The 23,411-nt window shown below is 48.4% G+C and overlaps 1 pseudogene; it reads right to left on the bottom strand.

The window, feature by feature from the left end:
• The window catches only part of LOC123481185, a 43,166-nt pseudogene that overhangs the window by 4,451 nt on the left and 15,304 nt on the right, over positions 1-23,411 (bottom strand).

The following is a 23,411-nucleotide window of genomic DNA, read 5'->3' as shown; positions in this document are numbered from 1 at the left end:
TGACTACGGTCCACTAAGCGGTTGTGTTACGGTCCTGACTACGGTCCACTAAGCGGTTGTGTTACGGTCCTGACTACGGCCCACTAAAGCGGTTGTGTTACGGTCCTGAGTACGGTCCACTAAGCGGTTGTGTTACGGTCCTGACTACGGTCCACTGCGGTTGTGTTACGGTCCTGACTCACGGTCCACTAAGCGGTTGTGTTACGGTCCTGACTACGGCCCACTAAGCCGGTCCTGACTACGGCCCACTAAGCGGTGGTGTTACGGTCCACTGCGGTTGTGTACGGTCCTGACTACGGTCCACTAAGCGGTTGTGTTACGGTCTTGACTACGGCCCACTAAGCGGTTGTGTTACGGTCTTGACTACGGCCCACTAAGCGGTTGTGTTACAGTCCGCTTGACTCACGGTCCACTAAGCGGTTGTGTTACGGTCTGACTCACGGTCCACTAAGCGGTTGTGTTACGGTCCTGACTACGGTCCACTAAGCGGTTGTGTTACGGTCCTGACTACGGTCCACTAAGCGGTTGTGTTACGGTCCTGACTCACGGTCCCACTAAGCCGGTTGTGTTACGGTCCTGACTACGGTCCACTAAGCCGGTTGTGTTACGGTCCTGACTACGGTCCACTAAGCGGTTGTGTTACGGTCCTGACTACGGTCCACTAAGCGGTTGTGTTACGGTCCACTAAGCGGTTGTGTTACGGTCCACTAAGCGGTTGTGTTACGGTCTTGACTACGGTCCACTAAGCGGTTGTGTTACGGTCCTGACTACGGTCCACTAAGCGGTTGTGTTACGGTCCTGAGTACGGTCCACTAAGCGGTTGTGTTACGGTCCTGACTACGGTCCACTAAGCGGTTGTGTTACGGTCCCGACTACGGTCCACTAAGCGGTTGTGTTACGGTCCTGACTACGGTCCACTAAGCGGTTGTGTTACGGTCCTGACTACGGTCCACTAAGCGGTTGTGTTACGGTCCTGACTACGGCCCACTAAGCGGTTGTGTTACGGTCCTGAGTACGGTCCACTAAGCGGTTGTGTTACGGTCCTGACTACGGTCCACTAAGCGGTTGTGTTACGGTCCTGACTACGGTCCACTAAGCGGTTGTGTTACGGTCCTGACTACGGCCCACTAAGCGGTCCTGACTACGGCCCACTAAGCGGTGGTGTTACGGTCCACTAAGCGGTTGTGTTACGGTCCTGACTACGGTCCACTAAGCGGTTGTGTTACGGTCTTGACTACGGCCCACTAAGCGGTTGTGTTACGGTCTTGACTACGGCCCACTAAGCGGTTGTGTTACGGTCTTGACTACGGTCCACTAAGCGGTTGTGTTACGGTCCTGACTACGGTCCACTAAGCGGTTGTGTTACGGTCCTGACTACGGTCCACTAAGCGGTTGTGTTACGGTCATGACTACGGCCCACTAAGCGGTCCTGACTACGGCCCACTAAGCGGTGGTGTTACGGTCCACTAAGCGGTTGTGTTACGGTCCTGACTACGGTCCACTAAGCGGTTGTGTTACGGTCTTGACTACGGCCCACTAAGCGGTTGTGTTACGGTCTTGACTACGGCCCACTAAGCGGTTGTGTTACGGTCTTGACTACGGTCCACTAAGCGGTTGTGTTACGGTCCTGACTACGGTCCACTAAGCTGGGTTGGTTACGGTCCTGACTACGGTCCACTAGCGGTTGTGTTACGGTCCTGACTACGGTCCACTAAGCGGTTGTGTTACGGTCCCTGACTACGGTCCACTAAGCCGGTTGTGTTACGGTCCCACTACGGTCCACTAAGCGGTTGTGTTACGGTCCTGACTTACGGTCCATAAAGCGGTTGTGTTACGGTCCTGACTACGGTCCACTAAGCGGTTGTGTTACGGTCCTGACTACGGCCCACTAAGCGGTTGTGTTACGGTCCACTAAGCGGTTGTGTTACGGTCCACTAAGCGGTTATGTTACGGTCCTGAGTACGGTCCACTAAGCGGTTGTGTTACGGTCCTGACTCACGGTCCACTAAGCGGTTGTGTTCTGGTCCTGACTACGGTCCACTAAGCGGTTGTGTTACGGTCTGACTACGGTCCACTAAGCGGTTGTGTTACGGTCCTGACTACGGTCCACTAAGCGGTTGTGTTACGGTCCTGACTACGGTCCACTAAGCGGTTGTGTTACGGTCCTGACTACGGTCCACTAAGCGGTTGTGTTACGGTCCTGAGTACGGCCCACTAAGCGGTTGTGTTACGGTCCTGAGATGGTCCACTAAGCAGTTGTGTTACGGTCCTGACTACGGTCCACTAAGCGGTTGTGTTACGGTCCTGACTACGGTCCACTAAGCGGTTGTGTTACGGTCCTGACTACGGCCCACTAAGCGGTCCTGACTACGGCCCACTAAGCGGTGGTGTTACGGTCCACTAAGCGGTTGTGTTACGGTCCTGACTACGGTCCACTAAGCGGTTGTGTTACGGTCTTGACTACGGCCCACTAGCGGTTGTGTTACACGGTCTTGACTACGGCCCACTAAGCGGTTGTGTTACAGTCTTGACTACGGTCCACTAAGCGGTTGTGTTACGGTCCACTAAGCGGTTGTGTTACGGTCCACTAAGCGGTTGTGTTACGGTCTTGACTACGGCCCACTAAGCGGTTGTGTTACGGTCCTGACTACGGTCCACTAAGCGGTTGTGTTACGGTCCTGACTACGGTCCACTAAGCGGTTGTGTTACGGTCCACTAAGCTGTTGTTTACTGTCCACTAAGCGGTTGTGTTACGGTCTTGACTACGGTCCACTGGCGTTGTGTTACGGTCCTGACTCACGGTCCACTAGCGGTTGTGTTACGGTCCTGACTACGGTCCACTAAGCGGTTGTGTTACGGTCCTGACTACGGTCCACTAGCCGGTTGTGCTACGGTCCTGACTCACGGTCCACTAGCGGTTGTATTACGGTCCTGACTACGGTCCACTAAGCGGTTGTGTTACGGTCCTGACTACGGTCCACTAAGCGGTTGTGTTACGGTCCTGACTACGGTCCACTAGCGGTTGTGTTACGGTCCTGACTCGGCCCACTAAGCGGTTGTGTTACGGTCCTGACTACGGTCCACTAAGCGGTTGTGTTACGGTCCACTAAGCGGTTGTGTTCACGGTCCACTAAGCGGTTTACTGGTCTTGACTACGGTCCACTAAGCGGTTGTGTTACGGTCTGACTACGGTCCACTAAGCGGTTGTGTTACGGTCCTGACTTCACGGTCCACTAAGCGGTTGTGTTACGGTCCTGACTACGGTCCACTAAGCGGTTGTATTACGGTCCTGACTACGGTCCACTAAGCGGTTGTGTTACGGTCCTGACTACGGTCCACTAAGCGGTTGTGTTACGGTCCACTACGGTCCACTAAGCGGTTGTGTTAGCACGGTCCACTAAGCGGTTGTGTTACGGTCCACTAAGCGGTTGTGTTACGGTCTTGACTACGGTCCACTAAGCGGTTGTGTTACGGTCCTGACTACGGTCCACTAAGCGGTTGTGTTACGGTCCTGACTACGGTCCACTAAGCGGTTGTGTTACGGTCCTGACTACGGTCCACTAAGCGGTTGTGTTACGGTCCTGACTACGGTCCACTAAGCGGTTGTGTTACGGTCCTGACTACGGTCCACTAAGCCACGGTTGTGTTACGGTCTGACTACGGTCCACTAAGCGGTTGTGTTACGGTCCTGACTACGGTCCACTAGCGGTTGTGTTACGGTCTGACTACGGCCCACTAAGCGGTTGTGTTACTGTCCTGAGTACGGTCCACTAGCGGTTGTGTTACGGTCCTGACTACGGTCCACTAAGCGGTTGTGTTACGGTCCTGACTACGGCCCACTAAGCGGTCCTGACTAACGGCCCACTAAGCGGTGGTGTTACGGTCCACTAAGCTGGTTGTGTTACGGTCCTGACTACGGTCCACTAAGCGGTTGTGTTACGGTCTTGACTACGGCCCACTAAGCGGTTGTGTTACCGGTCTTGACTACGGCCCACTAAGCGGTTGTGTTACAGTCTTGACTACGGGTCCACTAAGCGGTTGTGTTACGGTCCTGACTACGGTCCACTAAGCGGTTGTGTTACGGTCCTGACTACGGTCCACTAAGCGGTTGTATTAACGGTCCTGACTACGGTCCACTAGCGGTTGTGTTAACGGTCCTGACTACGGTCCACTAAGCGGTTGTGTTACGGTCCTGACTATGGTCCACTAAGCCGGTTGTGTTACGGTCCCTGACCACGGTCCACTAAGCTGGTTGTGTTACGGTCCACTAAGCGGTTGTGTTACGGTCCACTAAGCGGTTGTGTTACGGTCTTGACTACGGTCCACTAAGCGGTTGTGTTCGGTCCTGACTACGGTCCACTAGTGTTGTGTTACCGGTCCTGAGTACGGTCCACTAAGCGGTTGTGTTACGGTCCTGACTACGGTCCACTAAGCGGTTGTGTTACGGTCCTGACTACGGTCCACTGGCGGTTGTGTTACGGTCCTGAGTCACGGTCCACTAAGCCGGTTGTGTTACGGTCTTGACTACGGCCCACTAAGCGGTTGTGTTACGGTCTTGACTCACGGTCCACTAAGCGGTTAGTGTTACGGTCCCTGACTACGGTCCACTAAACGGTTGTGTTACGGTCCTGACTCACGGTCCACTAAGCGGTTGTGTTACGGTCCTGACTACGGTCCACTAAGCGGTTGTGTTACGGTCCTGACTACGGTCCACTAAGCGGTTGTGTTACGGTCCTGACTACGGTCCACTAAGCGGTTGTGTTACGGTCCTGACTACGGTCCACTAAGCGGTTGTGTTACGGTCCCTGACTACGGTCCACTGAGCGGTTGTGTTACGGTCCTGACTACGGCCCACTAAGCGGTTGTGTTACGGTCCACTAAGCGGTTGTGTTACGGTCCACTAAGCGGTTGTGTTATCTGACCATATAACATTCTGGTCCAGTAACCAGTTGTGTTACGGGGGTTGTTCTACGGCCTGGTCCACTCACCGTGGGCCAGGGGGGTTGTGCTACGGCCTGGTCCACTAACCGTGGGCCAGGGGGGTTGTGCTACGGCCTGGTCCACTCACCGTGGGCCAGGGGGTTGTTCTTGATGTACTCTCGTCTGATGCTGATGTTCTTGAGCAGACACTGCCTGGCGTGGGCCCTCCTCTCCTTGACGGGGTCTTTAGCACACAGAGAGAACACCGCCAGGTACTCCAGTGGAAGGAGCAACTTCACCAGGGCCAGGTGTAACTTCTGGGCAAATATCTGACGGACCTGATAACACTCATCCTGCAGGAGGAGGACGAGAGGGACAGTTCAACAAAACAAAGGACACAAGAACACAGAAGCATCTCCTCAAAAATCCCCACACCGACACTCCTCCCACACACGGTCTTACGTTGATGACCAGTCCACAGAGCTGGAACTGTTCTGGTGTGATGATGTCATGGTAAACTGGTTCCTGGGCCAGCTTCATGATGGCGCCTCCTGCTGCCAGACGCAGACGAGACATGTCTGACTTGCTGGAGGAGGAAGAGGAGGAGGAGGAGGAGGACGATGTGAGTAATGAGCATCAAGGAGTATTTTGTAACCCAGTTAGCCTGACCTCTAACCCTTCTGTTCTGTTCTGTGAGGTCTCCCCTCGGAGACCAGCATGGCTGACAGGTGCGTCTGACCTCTGACCTCTCGTACCTGATCTTCTTCTGTTCCTGTGAGGTCTCCCTCGGAGACCAGCATGGCTGACAGGTCGTCCGACCTCTGACCTCTACGTACCTGATCTTCTTCTGTTCTGTGAGGTCTCCCTCTGAGACCAGCATGGCTGACAGGTCGCCTGACCTCTGACCCTCTACGTACCTGATCTTCTTCTGTTCTGTGAGGTCTCCCTCGGAGACCAGCATGGCTGACAGGTCGTCTGACCTCTGACCTCTACGTACCTGATCTTCTTCTGTTCTGTGAGGTCTCTCCTCTGGAGACCAGCATGGCTGACAGGTCGTCTGACCTCTGACCCTCTACGTACCTGATCTTCTTCTGTTCGCTGAGGTCTCCCTCGGAGACCAGCATGGCTGACAGGTCGTCTGACCTCTGACCTCTACGTACCTGATCTTCTTCTGTTCTGGAGGTCTCCCTCGGAGACCAGCATGGCTGACAGGTCGTCTGACCTCTGACCTCTACGCACCTGATCTTCTTCTGTTCTGTGAGGTCTCCCTCGGAGAACCAGCATGGCTGACAGGTCGTCTGACCTCTGACCTCTACGTACCTGATCTTCTTCTGTTCTGAGGTCTCCCTCGGAGACCAGCATGGCTGACAGGTCGTCTGACCTCTGACCTCTACGTACCTGATCTTCTTCTGTTCTGTGAGGTCTCCCTCGGAGACCAGCATGGCTGACAGGTCGTCTGACCTCTGACCTCTACGTACCTGATCTTCTTCTGTTCTGTGAGGTCTCCCTCGGAGACCAGCATGGCTGACAGGTCGTCTGACCTCTGACCTCTACGTACCTGATCTTCTTCTGTTCTGTGAGGTCTCCCTCGGAGACCAGCATGGCTGACAGGTCGTCTGACCTCTGACCTCTACGTACCTGATCTTCTTCTGTTCTGTGAGGTCTCCTCGGAGACCAGCATGGCTGACAGGTCGTCTGACCTCTGACCTCTACGTACCTGATCTTCTTCTGTTCTGTGAGGTCTCCCTTGGAGACCAGCATGGCTGACAGGTAGTCTGACCTCTGACCTCTACGTACCTGATCTTCTTCTGTTCTGTGAGGTCTCCCTCTGAGACCAGCATGGCTGACAGGTCGTCTGACCTCTGACCTCTACGTACCTGATCTTCTTCTGTTCTGTGAGGTCTCCCTCGGAGACCAGCATGGCTGACAGGTCGTCTGACCTCCTGACCTCTACGTACCTGATCTTCTTCTGTTCTGTGAGGACTCCCTCGGAGACCAGCATGGCTGACAGGTCGTCTGACCTCTACGTACCTGATCTTCTTCTGTTCTGTGAGGTCTCCCTCGGAGACCAGCATGGCTGACAGCAGTCGGAGGGTGGAGTTGGCTGATTTAGACTGGTTGTTCTTCATGCCCAGGAGCCAACGCACCAACAGCTTAATGGCCTGCACCTGGAGAGGGAGAGACAGAGATTACACATCTTACTAGCAACAGCATTCTACTCCTGGAGAGGGAGAGGAGGGAGAGAGAGAGGAAGAGGAGGAAGAAGAGGAGGAGAGGGAGAGGAAGAGGAGGAGAGAGAGACAGACAGACAGAGAGAGAGAGGAGAGAGAGAGATTACACATCTTACTAGCAACAGCATTCTACTCCTGGAGAGGGAGAGGAGGGAGAGAGAGAGGAAGAGGAGGAAGAGGAGAGAGAGAGAGGAAGAGGAGGAGGAGAGAGAGAGAGGAAGAGGAGGAGGAGAGAGAGGAAGAGGAGAGAGAGAAAGAGAGAGGAGAGAGTGAGACAGAGAGAGAGAGAGAGGAAGAGGAGGAGAGACAGAGGAAGAGGAGAGGAGAGAGGAAGAGGAGAGAGGAGAGAGAGAGGAGGAGAGATATGTATATAGTGCTGTTACCTTAGCCAGCACCTCAGGAGAGACTTCTTCATCAGATGTCCACAGCTTCCCATTCTTGTTCCCTACAGACTGGAGACACACTCTTTACAGTACTGTGTATGTTCAAGGGTCTCAAGCACTACCATAGGTGTGGAGATACATGTATTTATTTAATGTGTGTCAGTGCATGTGTTCATGATCAGTGTGTGTGTGTGTTTTTGTGTCAGTGTGTGTGTCTTCGCTCTCAAACCCACCCTGTCGTTCATGAGCAGGTCCTTGACGATGAAGTTGGCCACGATGGCCTTCATGGGGAGGCAAACTGATCTGGAGCCAGCAGGGAGATATGACCCAGGCTGACCAGCGGGGTTATCAACTGTTCTGGGGCGTCAGCATTGAGACTACGAGAGAGAGGCTGGGGGAGAGAGGCGGTTATCAACTGTTCTGGGACGTCAGCATTGAGACTACGAGAGAGAGGCTGGGGGGGGAGAGAGGCGGTTATCAACTGTTCTGGGACGTCAGCATTGAGACTACGAGAGAGAGGCTGGAGGGGGAGAGGCGGTTATCAACTGTTCTGGGACGTCAGCATTGAGACTACGAGAGAGAGGCTGGGGGAGAGAGGCGGTTATCAACTGTTCTGGGACGTCAGCATTGAGACTACGAGAGAGAGGCTGGAGGGGGAGAGGCGGTTATCAACTGTTCTGGGACGTCAGCATTGAGACTACGAGAGAGAGGCTGGGGGGAGAGAGGCGGTTATCAACTGTTCTGGGGACGTCAGCATTGAGACTACGAGAGAGAGGCTGGGGGAGAGGCGGTTATCAACTGTTCTGGGACGTCAGCATTGAGACTACGAGAGAGAGGCTGGGGGAGAGGCGGTTATCAACTGTTCTGGGACGTCAGCATTGAGACTACGAGAGAGAGGCTGGGGGAGAGAGGCGGTTATCAACTGTTCTGGGACGTCAGCATTGAGACTACGAGAGAGGGCTGGGGGAGAGAGGCGGTTATCAACTGTTCTGGGGCGTCAGCATTGAGACTACGAGAGAGAGGCTGGGGGAGAGAGGCGGTTATCAACTGTTCTGGGGCGTCAGCATTGAGACTACGAGAGAGAGGCTGGGGGGAGAGGCGGTTATCAACTGTTCTGGGACGTCAGCATTGAGACTACGAGAGAGAGGCTGGGGGAGAGAGGCGGTTATCAACTGTTCTGGGACGTCAGCATTGAGACTACGAGAGAGAGAGGCTGGGGGGAGAGAGGCGGTTATCAACTGTTCTGGGACGTCAGCATTGAGACTACGAGAGAGAGGCTGGGGGGAGAGGCGGTTATCAACTGTTCTGGGGCGTCAGCATTGAGACTACGAGAGAGAGGCTGGGGGGAGAGAGGCGGTTATCAACTGTTCTGGGACGTCAGCATTGAGACTACGAGAGAGAGGCTGGGGGAGAGAGGCGGTTATCAACTGTTCTGGGGACGTCAGCATTGAGACTACGAGAGAGAGGCTGGGGGAGAGAGGCGGTTATCAACTGTTCTGGGACGTCAGCATTGAGACTACGAGAGAGAGGCTGGGGGAGAGAGGCGGTTATCAACTGTTCTGGGGACGTCAGCATTGAGACTACGAGAGAGAGGCTGGGGGGGAGAGGCGGTTATCAACTGTTCTGGGACGTCAGCATTGAGACTACGAGAGAGAGGCTGGGGGAGAGAGGCGGTTATCAACTGTTCTGGGACGTCAGCATTGAGACTACGAGAGAGAGGCTGGGGGAGAGGCGGTTATCAACTGTTCTGGGACGTCAGCATTGAGACTACGAGAGAGAGGCTGGGGGGAGAGGCGGTTATCAACTGTTCTGGGACGTCAGCATTGAGACTACGAGAGAGGCTGGGGGAGAGAGAGGCGGTTATCAACTGTTCTGGGACGTCAGCATTGAGACTACGAGAGAGAGGCTGGGGGAGAGAGGCGGTTATCAACTGTTCTGGGACGTCAGCATTGAGACTACGAGAGAGAGGCTGGGGGAGAGGCGGTTATCAACTGTTCTGGGAGCGTCAGCATTGAGACTACGAGAGAGAGGCTGGGGGGGGAGAGAGGCGGTTATCAACTGTTCTGGGACGTCAGCATTGAGACTACGAGAGAGAGGCTGGGGGGAGAGAGGCGGTTATCAACTGTTCTGGGGACGTCAGCATTGAGACTACGAGAGAGAGGCTGGGGGGAGAGAGGCGGTTATCAACTGTTCTGGGACGTCAGCATTGAGACTACGAGAGAGAGGCTGGGGGAGAGGCGGTTATCAACTGTTCTGGGACGTCAGCATTGAGACTACGAAGAGAGGCTGGGGGAGAGAGAGCGGTTATCAACTGTTCTGGGACGTCAGCATTGAGACTACGAGAGAGAGGCTGGGGGGGGGGAGAGGCGGTTATCAACTGTTCTGGGACGTCAGCATTGAGACTACGAGAGAGAGGCTGGGGGAGAGAGGCGGTTATCAACTGTTCTGGGATCGTCAGCATTGAGACTACGAGAGAGAGGCTGGGGGGAGAGAGGCGGTTATCAACTGTTCTGGGACGTCAGCATTGAGACTACGAGAGAGAGGCTGGAGGGGAGAGAGGCGGTTATCAACTGTTCTGGGACGTCAGCATTGAGACTACGAGAGAGAGGCTGGGGGGAGAGGCGGTTATCAACTGTTCTGGGACGTCAGCATTGAGACTACGAGAGAGAGGCTGGGGGAGAGAGGCGGTTATCAACTGTTCTGGGACGTCAGCATTGAGACTACGAGAGAGAGGCTGGGGGAGAGGCGGTTATCAACTGTTCTGGGAGCGTCAGCATTGAGACTACGAGAGAGAGGCTGGGGGGGAGAGGCGGTTATCAACTGTTCTGGGGCGTCAGCATTGAGACTACGAGAGAGAGGCTGGGGGGAGAGGCGGTTATCAACTGTTCTGGGACGTCCAGCATTGAGACTACGAGAGAGAGGCTGGGGAGAGAGGCGGTTATCAACTGTTCTGGGACGTCAGCATTGAGACTACGAGAGAGGCTGGGGGAGAGAGAGGCGGTTATCAACTGTTCTGGGACGTCAGCATTGAGACTACGAGAGAGAGGCTGGGGGGGAGAGAGGCGGTTATCAACTGTTCTGGGACGTCAGCATTGAGACTACGAGAGAGAGGCTGGAGAGGGGAGAGAGGAAACCGAGGGACAGAGAGAGAGAGAGAGGGCAGAGAGAGAGAGAGAGAGGGCAGAGAGAGAGAGAGAGAGAGAGGCAGAGAGAAAGAGAGAGAGGGCAGAGAGAGAGAGAGAGAGAGGGCAGAGAGAGAGAGAGGGGCAGAGAGAGAGAGAGAGAAAGAGGGCAGAGAGAGAAAGAGAGGGCAGAGAGAGAGAGAGAGAGAGGGGCAGAGAGAGAAAGAGAGAGAGGGCAGAGAGAGAGAGAGAGAAGAGGGGCAGAGAGAGGGCAGAGAGAGAGAGAGAGAGAGAGAGCGAGGGAGAGAGGGCAGAGAGAGGGAGGCAGAGAGAGAGGGGGAGAGAGAGAGAGAGAGAGAGAGGGGCAGAGAGAGAGAGAGAGAGGGCAGAGAGAGAGAGAGAGAGAGAGAGGGCAGAGAGAGAGAGAGAGAGAGGGGCAGAGAGAGAGAGAGAGAGCAGAGAGAGAGAGGGGCAGAGAGAGAGCAGAGAGAGAGAGAGGGCAGAGAGAGAGAGAGCAGAGAGAGAGAGCAGAGAGAGAGAGAGAGGGGCAGAGAGAGAGAGAGAGGAGAGGGAGAGAGAGCAGAGAGAGAGAGCAGAGAGAGGGGCAGAGAGAGAGAGAGAGAGAGGGCAGAGAGAGAGAGAGAGAGGGGCAGAGAGAGAGAGAGAGAGAGAGAGAGAGGCAGAGAGAGAGAGAGAGAGAGGGGCAGAGAGAGAGAGAGAGGGGCAGAGAGAGAGAGAGAGAGAGAGAGAGAGGGCAGAGAGAGAGAGAGGGGCAGAGAGAGAGAGAGGGGGCAGAGAGAGAGGGCAGAGAGAGAGGGCAGAGAGAGCAGAGAGAGAGGGGGCAGAGAGAGAGAGAGAGAGAGGGGCAGAGAGAGAGAAGGGCAGAGAGAGAGAGAGAGAGGGGGGCAGAGAGAGAGAGAGAGGGATGGGGGACATTCCTACAAATACTGAAATAAGTCTATTAACCTGGCCTTAACCTGGTCCCAGAGTTGTCAAAACATCTAACCTCAAATCATTCTACCAATGTCTCATGGAAACATAGTGCTATAGAACGTCTTGGTAGTTTTTCACATTTTGTTGCATAAAGTGGGATTTAAAAAATATGTAATTGTAATTTGTCGTCGTTGATCTAAACACTCCGTAATGTATAGTAGCATAAGTAATCACCCCGTTTGTTATAGCAAGCCTAAATTAGTTCAGAAGTCAAATTTGGTTTTCACAAATCAAAAAGTTATATGGACTCACTCTGTGTGAAATAATAGGGGTTGACATGATCTTTGAATGACTCCCCCTTCCTCTGTCCCCCTTCCTCTGTCCCCCTTCCTCTGTCCCCCTTCCTCTGTCCCCCTTCCTCTGTCCCCCATCCTCTGTCCCCCATCCTCTGTCCCCCTTCCTCTGTCCCCCTTCCTCTGTCCCCCTTCCTCTGTCCCCCTTCCTCTGTCCCCCATCCTCTGTCCCCCTTCCTCTGTCCCCCATCCATACAACATCTGGAAGGTCCACTACCCCTTCCTCTGTCCCCCATCCATACAACATCTGGAAGGTCCACTACCCCTTCCTCTGTCCCCCTTCCTCTGTCCCCCCTTCCTCTGTCCCCCATCCATACAACATCTGGAAGGTCCACTACCCCCTTCCTCTGTCCCCCATCCATACAACATCTGGAAGGTCCACTACCCCTTCCTCTGTCCCCCCATCCATACAACATCTGGAAGGTCCACTACCCCCTTCCTCTGTCCCCCATCCATACAACATCTGGAAGGTCCACTACCCCTTCCTCTGTCCCCCATCCATACAACATCTGGAAGGTCCACTCCCCCTTTCCTCTGTCCCCCATCCATACAACATCTGGAAGGTCCACTACCCCTTCCTCTGTCCCCCATCCATACAACATCTGGAAGGTCCACTACCCCTTCCTCTGTCCCCCCATCCATACAACATCTGGAAGGTCCACTACCCCTTCCTCTGTCCCCCATCCATACAACATCTGGAAGGTCCACTACCCCTTCCTCTGTCCCCCATCCATACAACATCTGGAAGGTCCACTACCCCTTCCTCTGTCCCCCATCCATACAACATCTGGAAGGTCCCTCAGTATGACTACCCCTTCCTCTGTCCCCCTTCCTCTGTCCCCCATCCATACAACATCTGGAAGGTCCACTACCCCTTCCTCTGTCCCCCATCCATACAACATCTGGAAGGTCCCTCAGTCAAGTATTGCATTTCAAGCACAGACTCAACTACAAAGACCAGGGAGCTTTTAGAAAGTCTCATAAAGAAGGGCAGTGATTGGTAGATTGGTAACAGTAACAAATCAGACATTTAACATCTCTTTAAGCATGGTCAAGTTAATAATTATCCTGTGGGTGATGTATTAAACCACCCAGACACATCAAAGATACAGTCGTCCTTCTGAACTGAGCTGCAGGACAGGAAGGAAACTGTTAGTGATGTCACCACGAGGCCGTTGGTGATTTTAAAACAGTTACAGAGTTTAATGTCTGTGACGAGAGAAAACTGAGGATGGATCAACAACATTGTAGTGACTCCACAATAATGACTTAAATGAATACAAATATTCCAAAACATGGATATGTATGCAACAAGGCACTAAAGTATTATTAAAAAATACTAAAATGGAAAAGGAATATAGTATTTTTGGCCTAAATGCGATGTCTCATGTTTGGGGCAAATCCAACACATCACATCACTGAGTAACTGCCTCCTTCTTTTCAAGCACGGTGGTGGCTGCATCATGTTATGGGTATGCTTGTCATCGGCAAATACTGAGGAGTTTTTCAGGATAAAAAAGAAATGGGATGGAGCTAAGAACAGACTAAATCCTAGAGGAAAACCTGGTTCAGTCTACTTTTCACCAGACACTGGGAGAGGAATTCACCTTTCAGCAGGACAATAACCTACAACACAAGGCCACATCTACACTGGAGTTGCTCACCAAGAAGACAGTGAATGTTCCGGAGTGGCCAAGTTACGGTTTTGACTTAAATCTGCTTGAAAATCTATGGCAAGACTTGAAAACTGCAGTCTAGCCACGATCCCCAACATCTTGACAGAGCTTGAAGAATTATGAAAAGAATAATGGGCTAATATTGTACAATCCAGGTGTGGAAAGCTCTTAGAGACTTAGACAAGACTCCCAGCTGTAATGGCTGCCAAAGGTGTTTCTAACACGCATCGACTCAGGGAGCTGAATACTTATCTAATACTCAGGGAAATACTTATCTAATCAAGGTATATTAGTTTTATTTTTTCTTCCACTTTGACTTGAGTATTTAGGAAACAAAATGTGAAGAAATCCAAGACTTTCTAACAACAAAGTCTCTCTCTCTCTCTCTCTGTCTCTCTGTCTCTCTCTCTGTGTGTGTGTGTGTAGAGGTGTGTGAGGTGTGTTACCTCAAAGATCTGCGCCAGCTGGACCTCCTTGTTACAGAAGATAGCATGGATACAGTGAACAGCCTGTTTAGCCTGGTGGGGGGTTCCACGCTTAGCCTTCTGATGGAGGACTGGAATCAGGGTACTGGAGGAGAGGAGAGGAGAGGTTAGCACAGACGTACTGGAGGAAGGGGAGGTTAGCACAGACGTACTGGAGGAAGGAGAGGAGAGGTTAGCACAGACGTACTGGAGGAAAGGAGAGGAGAGGTTAGCACAGACGTACTGGAGGAGAGGAGAGGAGAGGTTAGCACAGACGTACTGGAGGAAGGGGAGGTTAGCACAGACGTACTGGAGGAAGGAGAGGTTAGCACAGACGTACTGGAGGAAGGGGAGGTTAGCACAGACGTACTGGAGGAAGGAGAGGAGAGGAGAGGTTAGCACAGACGTACTGGAGGAAGGGGAGGTTAGCACAGACGTACTGGAGGAAGGAGAGGAGGTTAGCACAGACGTACTGGAGGAAGGGGAGGTTAGCACAGACGTACTGGAGGAAGGGGAGGTTAGCACAGACGTACTGGAGGAAGGGGAGGTTAGCACAGACGTACTGGAGGAAAGGAGAGGAGAGGAGGTTAGCACAGACGTACTGGAGGAAGGAGAGGAGGTTAGCACAGACGTACTGGAGGAAGGAGAGGTTAGCACAGACGTACTGGAGGAAGGGGAGGTTAGCACAGACGTACTGGAGGAAGGGGAGGTTAGCACAGACGTACTGGAGGAAGGGGAGGAGAGGAGGTTAGCACAGACGTACTGGAGGAAGGGGAGGTTAGCACAGACGTACTGGAGGAAGGAGAGGAGAGGAGGTTAGCACAGACGTACTGGAGGAAGGGGAGGTTAGCACAGACGTACTGGAGGAAGGGGAGGAGAGGAGGTTAGCACAGACGTACTGGAGGAAGGAGAGGAGGTTAGCACAGACGTACTGGAGGAAGGAGAGGAGGTTAGCACAGACGTACTGGAGGAAGGAGAGGAGGTTAGCACAGACGTACTGGAGGAAGGAGAGGTGGTTAGCACAGACGTACTGGAGGAAGGAGAGGAGGTTAGCACAGACGTACTGGAGGAAGGAGAGGAGAGGAGGTTAGCACAGATGTACTGGAGGAAGGGGAGGTTAGCACAGACGTACTGGAGGAAGGGGAGGAAGTTAGCACAGACGTACTGGAGGAAGGAGAGGAGAGGAGGTTAGCACAGACGTACTGGAGGAAGGAGAGGAAGTTAGCACAGACGTACTGGAGGAAGGAGAGGAGAGGAGGTTAGCACAGACGTACTGGAGGAAGGAGAGGAGAGGAGGTTAGCACAGACGTACTGGAGGAAGGAGAGGAGGTTAGCACAGACGTACTGGAGGAAGGGGAGGTTAGCACAGACGTACTGGAGGAAGGGGAGGTTAGTACAGACGTACTGGAGTTAGGAGAGGAGGTTAGCACAGACGTACTGGAGGAAGGAGAGGAGGTTAGCACAGACGTACTGGAGGAAGGAGAGGTTAGCACAGACGTACTGGAGGAAGGAGAGGAGGTTAGCACAGACGTACTGGAGGAAGGAGAGGAGGTTAGCACAGACGTACTGGAGGAAGGAGAGGAGGTTAGCACAGACGTACTACAGGGACTCTTTAACCCCATTGAGGTCAGAAGACGTCTTTCAACAAGGGACAATTCCATGAAAACTCCATGACATTCCAGGAATTCTTAATCCTGCACTAGTATGCCCAATCCCAAATGGACCCTTCACCCCACGCATTAACTACCCATCAGGCCATTCCCCTCTCCCTCCCGCCATCCATCCCTCCCGATCCTATCTGCTGCAGTTCTGTCTTTATTTTCTGTCCAGTGCTTCTGAATATCCCCTCCTCTCCCGCCCTGCCACCCTCCCTCCAGCCATCTCTGCCTCCCTCCCTCTCCCTCCCTCCCTCCCTCCCACCCTCCCCCTCTGCCACCCTCCCTCCCTCCCTGCCACCCTCCCCCTCTGCCACCCTCCCCCTCTGCCTCCTTCCCTCCCTCTCTGTCCCCCCCCCCTCCCTCCCTCCCTCTCTTACGATCGTATCTGCTGTAGTTCCGTCTCTATTTTCTGTCCAGTGCTTCTGAATATCCCCTCCCTGCCACCCTCCCCCTCTGCCACCCTCCCCCCTCTCTGCCTCCCTCCCCTCTCTGCCTACCTCCCCCCTCCCTCCCTCTCTCCCCCCCCCCCCCTCCCTCCCTCCCTTACGATCGTATCTGCTGTAGTTCCGTCTCTATTTTCTGTCCAGTGTTCCTGAAGATCTGTATGGCAGCTTCAGCCACCTTGTCATCCTCCATCTTCAGACACTGGAGCAGAGACTCACAGGTCTCGGCAGAGTGGAAGCTGTGGGGTGGGTGAACGACAGAACCTGGAGGAGGAGGAGGACAGGGAACCAGTTATTCATCTGTCCATTCATTCATCCTTTCATCCACCAGTCCCCTCCATCCATCCATACCTTCAGTAGTTCCAGTCCAGAGCGGATGGCAGTATCTGGTGTGACACCTTCATCATCATCATCAGCTGTTCCCTCAATAGACTTATTCAGCAGCTTGACCAGAGCACTGGGCAGAGAGAGATATAACATTACATATCATATATAACATATCATAACATTATATAACATCTTATTCAGCAGTTTGACCAGAGCACCGAGCGAGAGAGATATAACATTACATATCATATATAACATATCATAACATTATATAACATCTTTATTCAGCAGTTTGACCAGAGCACTGAGCAGAGAGAGATATAACATTACATATCATATATAACATATCATAACATTATATAACATCTTATTCAGCAGTTTGACCAGAGCACTGAGCAGAGAGAGATATAACATTACATATCATATATAACATATCATAACATTATATAACATCTTATTCAGCAGTTTGACCAGAGCACCGAGCAGAGAGAGATATAACATTACATATCATATATAACATATCATAACATTATATAACATCTTATTCAGCAGTTTGACCAGAGCACTGAGCAGAGAGAGACACAGAACAAAAAGACTGAACGACTGGGTCGCGTCTCTAAGCAAACAAACCGATAAAACGAACGACCAGCCGGCTTGGGTAGAGACCCTAGATTTGTGTCGGGACTATATCTCGTGGAAGGATGAAATAGTATTAATAAATTCATCAAAATAACAGTTTTTAATGAAAATATGTCAATGATTATTTGAATATGTTGGTAACCCGTTGTATAATGCCCTCGAAGCGGTGTTTGGAGGATATATTGACACGGTTTGCGGCGCCAGACGAATATATCCTCCAAAACATGGCTACTCCGGCATCATCACCGAAGCACCCACGTATCAGAGGTAGATAAACTGTGGTAATCAATGTATTACAAAGTTATGGCCCCTATATGGTTAGTTGGGCCAACAGGATTGATGGTATGAAATGAAATGTATTATCCAGGGAACAATCTTCTCAAACCAAGGTTCATGATTTGTTAACTTCACAACACTAAATAATAAATCATAAAAATCAGACCGACTGCCACTGATAACAGCATGCTACACACACACACTGGCTGTTTATTTACCTGATGGCCTCGGAGTCGATGTGGACGGAGCGATCCGTTCTAACAGGAACTTAACCATCTCCCAGGAAGGGGGTTGGTGGGCTGCTTAGGGAACGTCAGTTTCACGAGTAATCTCCCTCTGAAATACATGATCAATATCTACTGGTAATCTCCCTCTGAAATACAGGATCAATATCTACTGGTAATCTCCCTCTGAAATACAGGATCAATATCTACTGGTAATCTCCCTCTGAAATACAGGATCAATATCTACTGGTAATCTCCCTCTGAAATACAGGATCAATATCTACTGGTAATCTCCCTCTGAAATACAGGATCAATATCTACTGGTAATCTCCCTCTGAAATACAGGATCAATATCTACTGGTAATCTCCCTCTGAAATACATGATCAATATCTACTGGTAATCTCCCTCTGAAATACAGGATCAATATCTACTGGTAATCTCCCTCTGAAATACAGGATCAATATCTACTGGTAATCTCAGTCTGAAATACATGATCAATATCTACTGGTAATCTCCCTCTGAAATACAGGATCAATATCTACTGGTAATCTCCCTCTGAAATACAGGATCAATATCTACTGGTAATCTCCCTCTGAAATACAGGATCAATATCTACTGGTAATCTCCCTCTGAAATACAGGATCAATATCTACTGGTAATCTCTCTCTGAAATACAGGATCAATATCTACTGGTAATCTCCCTCTGAAATACAGGATCAATATCTACTGGTAATCTCCCTCTGAAATACAGGATCAATATCTACTGGTAATCTCCCTCTGAAATACATGATCAATATCTACTGGTAATCTCCCTCTGAAATACAGGATCAATATCTACTGGTAATCTCCCTCTGAAATACAGGATCAATATCTACTGGTAATCTCAGTCTGAAATACATGATCAATATCTACTGGTAATCTCCCTCTGAAATACAGGATCAATATCTACTGGTAATCTCCCTCTGAAATACAGGATCAATATCTACTGGTAATCTCAGTCTGAAACACAGGATCAATATCTACTGGTAATCTCCCTCTGAAATACATTATCAATATCTACTGGTAATCTCCCTCTGAAATACATGATCAATATCTACTGGTAATCTCCCTCTGAAATACATGATCAATATCTACTGGTAATCTCAGTCTGAAACACAGGATCAATATCTACTGGTAATCTCCCTCTGAAATACATGATCAATATCTACTGGTAATCTCCCTCTGAAATACATTAATACATGATCAATATCTACTGGTAATCTCCCTCTGAAATACATGATCAATATCTACTGGTAATCTCCCTCTGAAATACATGATCAATATATACTGGTAATCTCCCTCTGAAATACAGGATCAATATCTACTGGTAATCTCCCTCTGAAATACAGGATCAATATCTACTGGTAATCTCCCTCTGAAATACATTAATACATGATCAATATCTACTGGTAATCTCCCTCTGAAATACATGATCAATATCTACTGGTAATCTCCCTCTGAAATACAGGATCAATATCTACTGGTAATCTCCCTCTGAAATACATGATCAATATCTACTGGAAATCTCCCTCAAATAAATTATTAATATCTACTGGTAATCTCCCTCTGAAATACAGGATCAATATGTACTGGTAATCTCAATCTGAAACACATTAATACATTATCAATATCTACTGGTAATCTCCCTCTGAAATACAGGATCAATATCTACTGGTAATCTCCCTCTGAAATACATGATCAATATCTACTGGTAATCTCAGTCTGAAACACAGGATCAATATCTACTGGTAATCTCCCTCTGAAATACATGATCAATATCTACTGGTAATCTCCCTCTGAAATACATTAATACATGATCAATATCTACTGGTAATCTCCCTCTGAAATACATGATCAATATCTACTGGTAATCTCCCTCTGAAATACATGATCAATATATACTGGTAATCTCCCTCTGAAATACAGGATCAATATCTACTGGTAATCTCCCTCTGAAATACAGGATCAATATCTACTGGTAATCTCCCTCTGAAATACAGGATCAATATCTACTGGTAATCTCCCTCTGAAATACAGGATCAATATCTACAGGTAATCTCCCTCTGAAATACATTAATACATGATCAATATCTACTGGTAATCTCCCTCTGAAATACATGATCAATATCTACTGGTAATCTCCCTCTGAAATACAGGATCAATATCTACTGGTAATCTCCCTCTCGAAATACATGATCAATATCTACTGGAAATCTCCCTCAAATAAATTATTAATATCTACTGGTAATCTCCCTCTGAAATACATGATCAATATGTACTGGTAATCTCAGTCTGAAACACATTAATACATTATCAATATCTACTGGTAATCTCCCTCTGAAATACAGGATCAATATCTACTGGTAATCTCCCTCTGAAATACAGGATCAATATCTACTGGTAATCTCCCTCTGAAATACAGGGATCAATATCTACTGGTATCTCCCCCTGAAATACAGGATCAATATCTACTGGTAATCTCCCTCTGAAATACAGGATCAATATCTACTGGTAATCTCCCTCTGAAATACATGATCAATATCTACTGGAAATCTCCCTCAAATAAATTATTAATATCTACTGGTAATCTCCCTCTGAAATACATGATCAATATGTACTGGTAATCTCAGTCTGAAACACATTAATACATTATCAATATCTACTGGTAATCTCCCTCTGAAATACAGGATCAATATCTACTGGTAATCTCCCTCCCAAAAATACAGGATCAATATCTACTGGTAATCTCCCTCTGAAATACAGGATCAATATCTACTGGTAATCTCTCTCTGAAATACAGGATCAATATCTACTGGTAATCTCCCTCTGAAATACAGGATCAATATCTACTGGTAATCTCCCTCTGAAATACAGGATCAATATCTACTGGTAATCTCCCTCTGAAATACATGATCAATATCTACTGGTAATCTCCCTCTGAAATACATGATCAATATCTACTGGTAATCTCCCTCTGAAATACATGATCAATATCTACTGGTAATCTCCCTCTGAAATACATGATCAATATCTACTGGTAATCTCCCTCTGAAATACATGATCAATATCTACTGGTAATCTCCCTCTGAAATACATGATCAATATCTACTGGTAATCTCCCTCTGAAATACATGATCAATATCTATTGGTAATCTCCATCTGAAATACACGATCAATATCTACTGGTAATCTCCCTCTGAAATACATGATCAATATCTACTGGTAATCTCCCTCTCTGAAATACATGATCAATATCTACTGGTAATCTCCCTCTGAAATACATGATCAATATCTACTGGTAATCTCCCTCTGAAATACATGATCAATATCTACTGGTAATCTCCCTCAAATACATGATCAATATCTACTGGTAATCTCCCTCTGAAATACATGATCAATATCTACTGGTAATCTCCCTCTGAAATACATGATCAATATCTACTGGTAATCTCCCTCTGAAATACATGATCAATATCTACTGGTAATCTCCCTCTGAAATACATGATCAATATCTACTGGTAATCTCAGTCTGAAATACATGATCAATATCTACTGGTAATCTCCCTCTGAAATACATGATCAATATCTACTGGTAATCTCCCTCTGAAATACAGGATCAATATCTACTGGTAATCTCCCTCTGAAATACATGATCAATATCTACTGGTAATCTCCCTCTGAAATACAGGATCAATATCTACTGGTAATCTCCCTCTGAAATACATTATCAATATCTACTGGTAATCTCCCTCTGAAATACATGATCAATATCTACTGGTAATCTCCCTCTGAAATACATGACCAATATCTACTGGTAATCTCCCTCTGAAATACATGATCAATATCTACTGGTAATCTCAGTCTGAAATACATGATCAATATCTACTGGTAATCTCCCTCTGAAATACATGATCAATATCTACTGGTAATCTCAGTCTGAAATACATGATCAATATCTACTGGTAATCTCCCTCTGAAATACATGATCAATATCTACTGGTAATCTCCCTCTGAAATACATGATCAATATGTACTGGTAATCTCAGTCTGAAACACATTAATACATTATCAATATCTACTGGTAATCTCCATCTGAAATACATGATCAATATCTACTGGTAATCTCCCTCTGAAATACATGATCAATATCTACTGGTAATCTCCCTCTGAAATACATGATCAATATCTACTGGTAATCTCCCTCTGAAATACATGATCAATATCTACTGGTAATCTCCCTCCAAATACATGATCAATATCTACTGGTAATCTCAGTCTGAAATACATGATCAATATCTACTGGTAATCTCCCTCTGAAATACATGATCAATATCTACTGGTAATCTCCCTCTGAAATACAGGATCAATATCTACTGGTAATCTCCCTCTGAAATACATGATCAATATCTACTGGTAATCTCCCTCTGAAATACAGGATCAATATCTACTGGTAATCTCCCTCTGAAATACATTATCAATATCTACTGGTAATCTCCCTCTGAAATACATGATCAATATCTACTGGTAATCTCCCTCTGGAAATACATGACCAATATCTACTGGTAATCTCCCTCTGAAATACATGATCAATATCTACTGGTAATCTCCGTCTGAAATACATGATCAATATCTACTGGTAATCTCCCTCTGAAATACATGATCAATATCTACTGGTAATCTCCGTCTGAAATACATGATCAATATCTACTAGTAATCTCCCTCTGAAATACATGATCAATATCTACTGGTAATCTCCCTCTGAAATACATGATCAATATCTACTGGTAATCTCAGTCTGAAATACATGATCAATATCTACTGGTAATCTCCCTCTGAAATACATGATCAATATCTACTGGTAATCTCCCTCTGAAATACAGGATCAATATCTACTGGTAATCTCCCTCTGAAATACATGATCAATATCTACTGGTAATCTCCCTCTGAAATACAGGATCAATATCTACTGGTAATCTCCCTCTGAAATACATTATCAATATCTACTGGTAATCTCCCTCTGAAATACATGATCAATATCTACTGGTAATCTCCCTCTGAAATACATGACCAATATCTACTGGTAATCTCCCTCTGAAATACATGATCAATATCTACTGGTAATCTCAGTCTGAAATACATGATCAATATCTACTGGTAATCTCCCTCTGAAATACATGATCAATATCTACTGGTAATCTCAGTCTGAAATACATGATCAATATCTACTGGTAATCTCCTCTGAAATACATGATCAATATCTACTGGTAATCTCCCTCTGAAATACATGATCAATATGTACTGGTAATCTCAGTCTGAAACACATTAATACATTATCAATATCTACTGGTAATCTCCATCTGAAATACATGATCAATATCTACTGGTAATCTCCCTCTGAAATACATGATCAATATCTACTGGTAATCTCCCTCTGAAATACATGATCAATATCTACTGGTAATCTCCCTCTGAAATACATGATCAATATCTACTGGTAATCTCCCTCTGAAATACATGATCAATATCTACTGGTAATCTCCCTCTGAAATACATGATCAATATCTACTGGTAATCTCCCTCTGAAATACATGATCAATATCTACTGGTAATCTCCCTCTGAAATACATGATCAATATGTACTGGTAATCTCCCTCTGAAATACATGATCAATATCTACTGGTAATCTCCCTCTGAAATACATGATCAATATCTACTGGTAATC

Source organism: Coregonus clupeaformis, unplaced genomic scaffold (assembly GCF_020615455.1).
Source record: "Coregonus clupeaformis isolate EN_2021a unplaced genomic scaffold, ASM2061545v1 scaf2635, whole genome shotgun sequence".
Lineage (NCBI taxonomy): Eukaryota > Metazoa > Chordata > Actinopteri > Salmoniformes > Salmonidae > Coregonus > Coregonus clupeaformis.
This window is presented reverse-complemented; position numbering and strand designations above follow the sequence as displayed.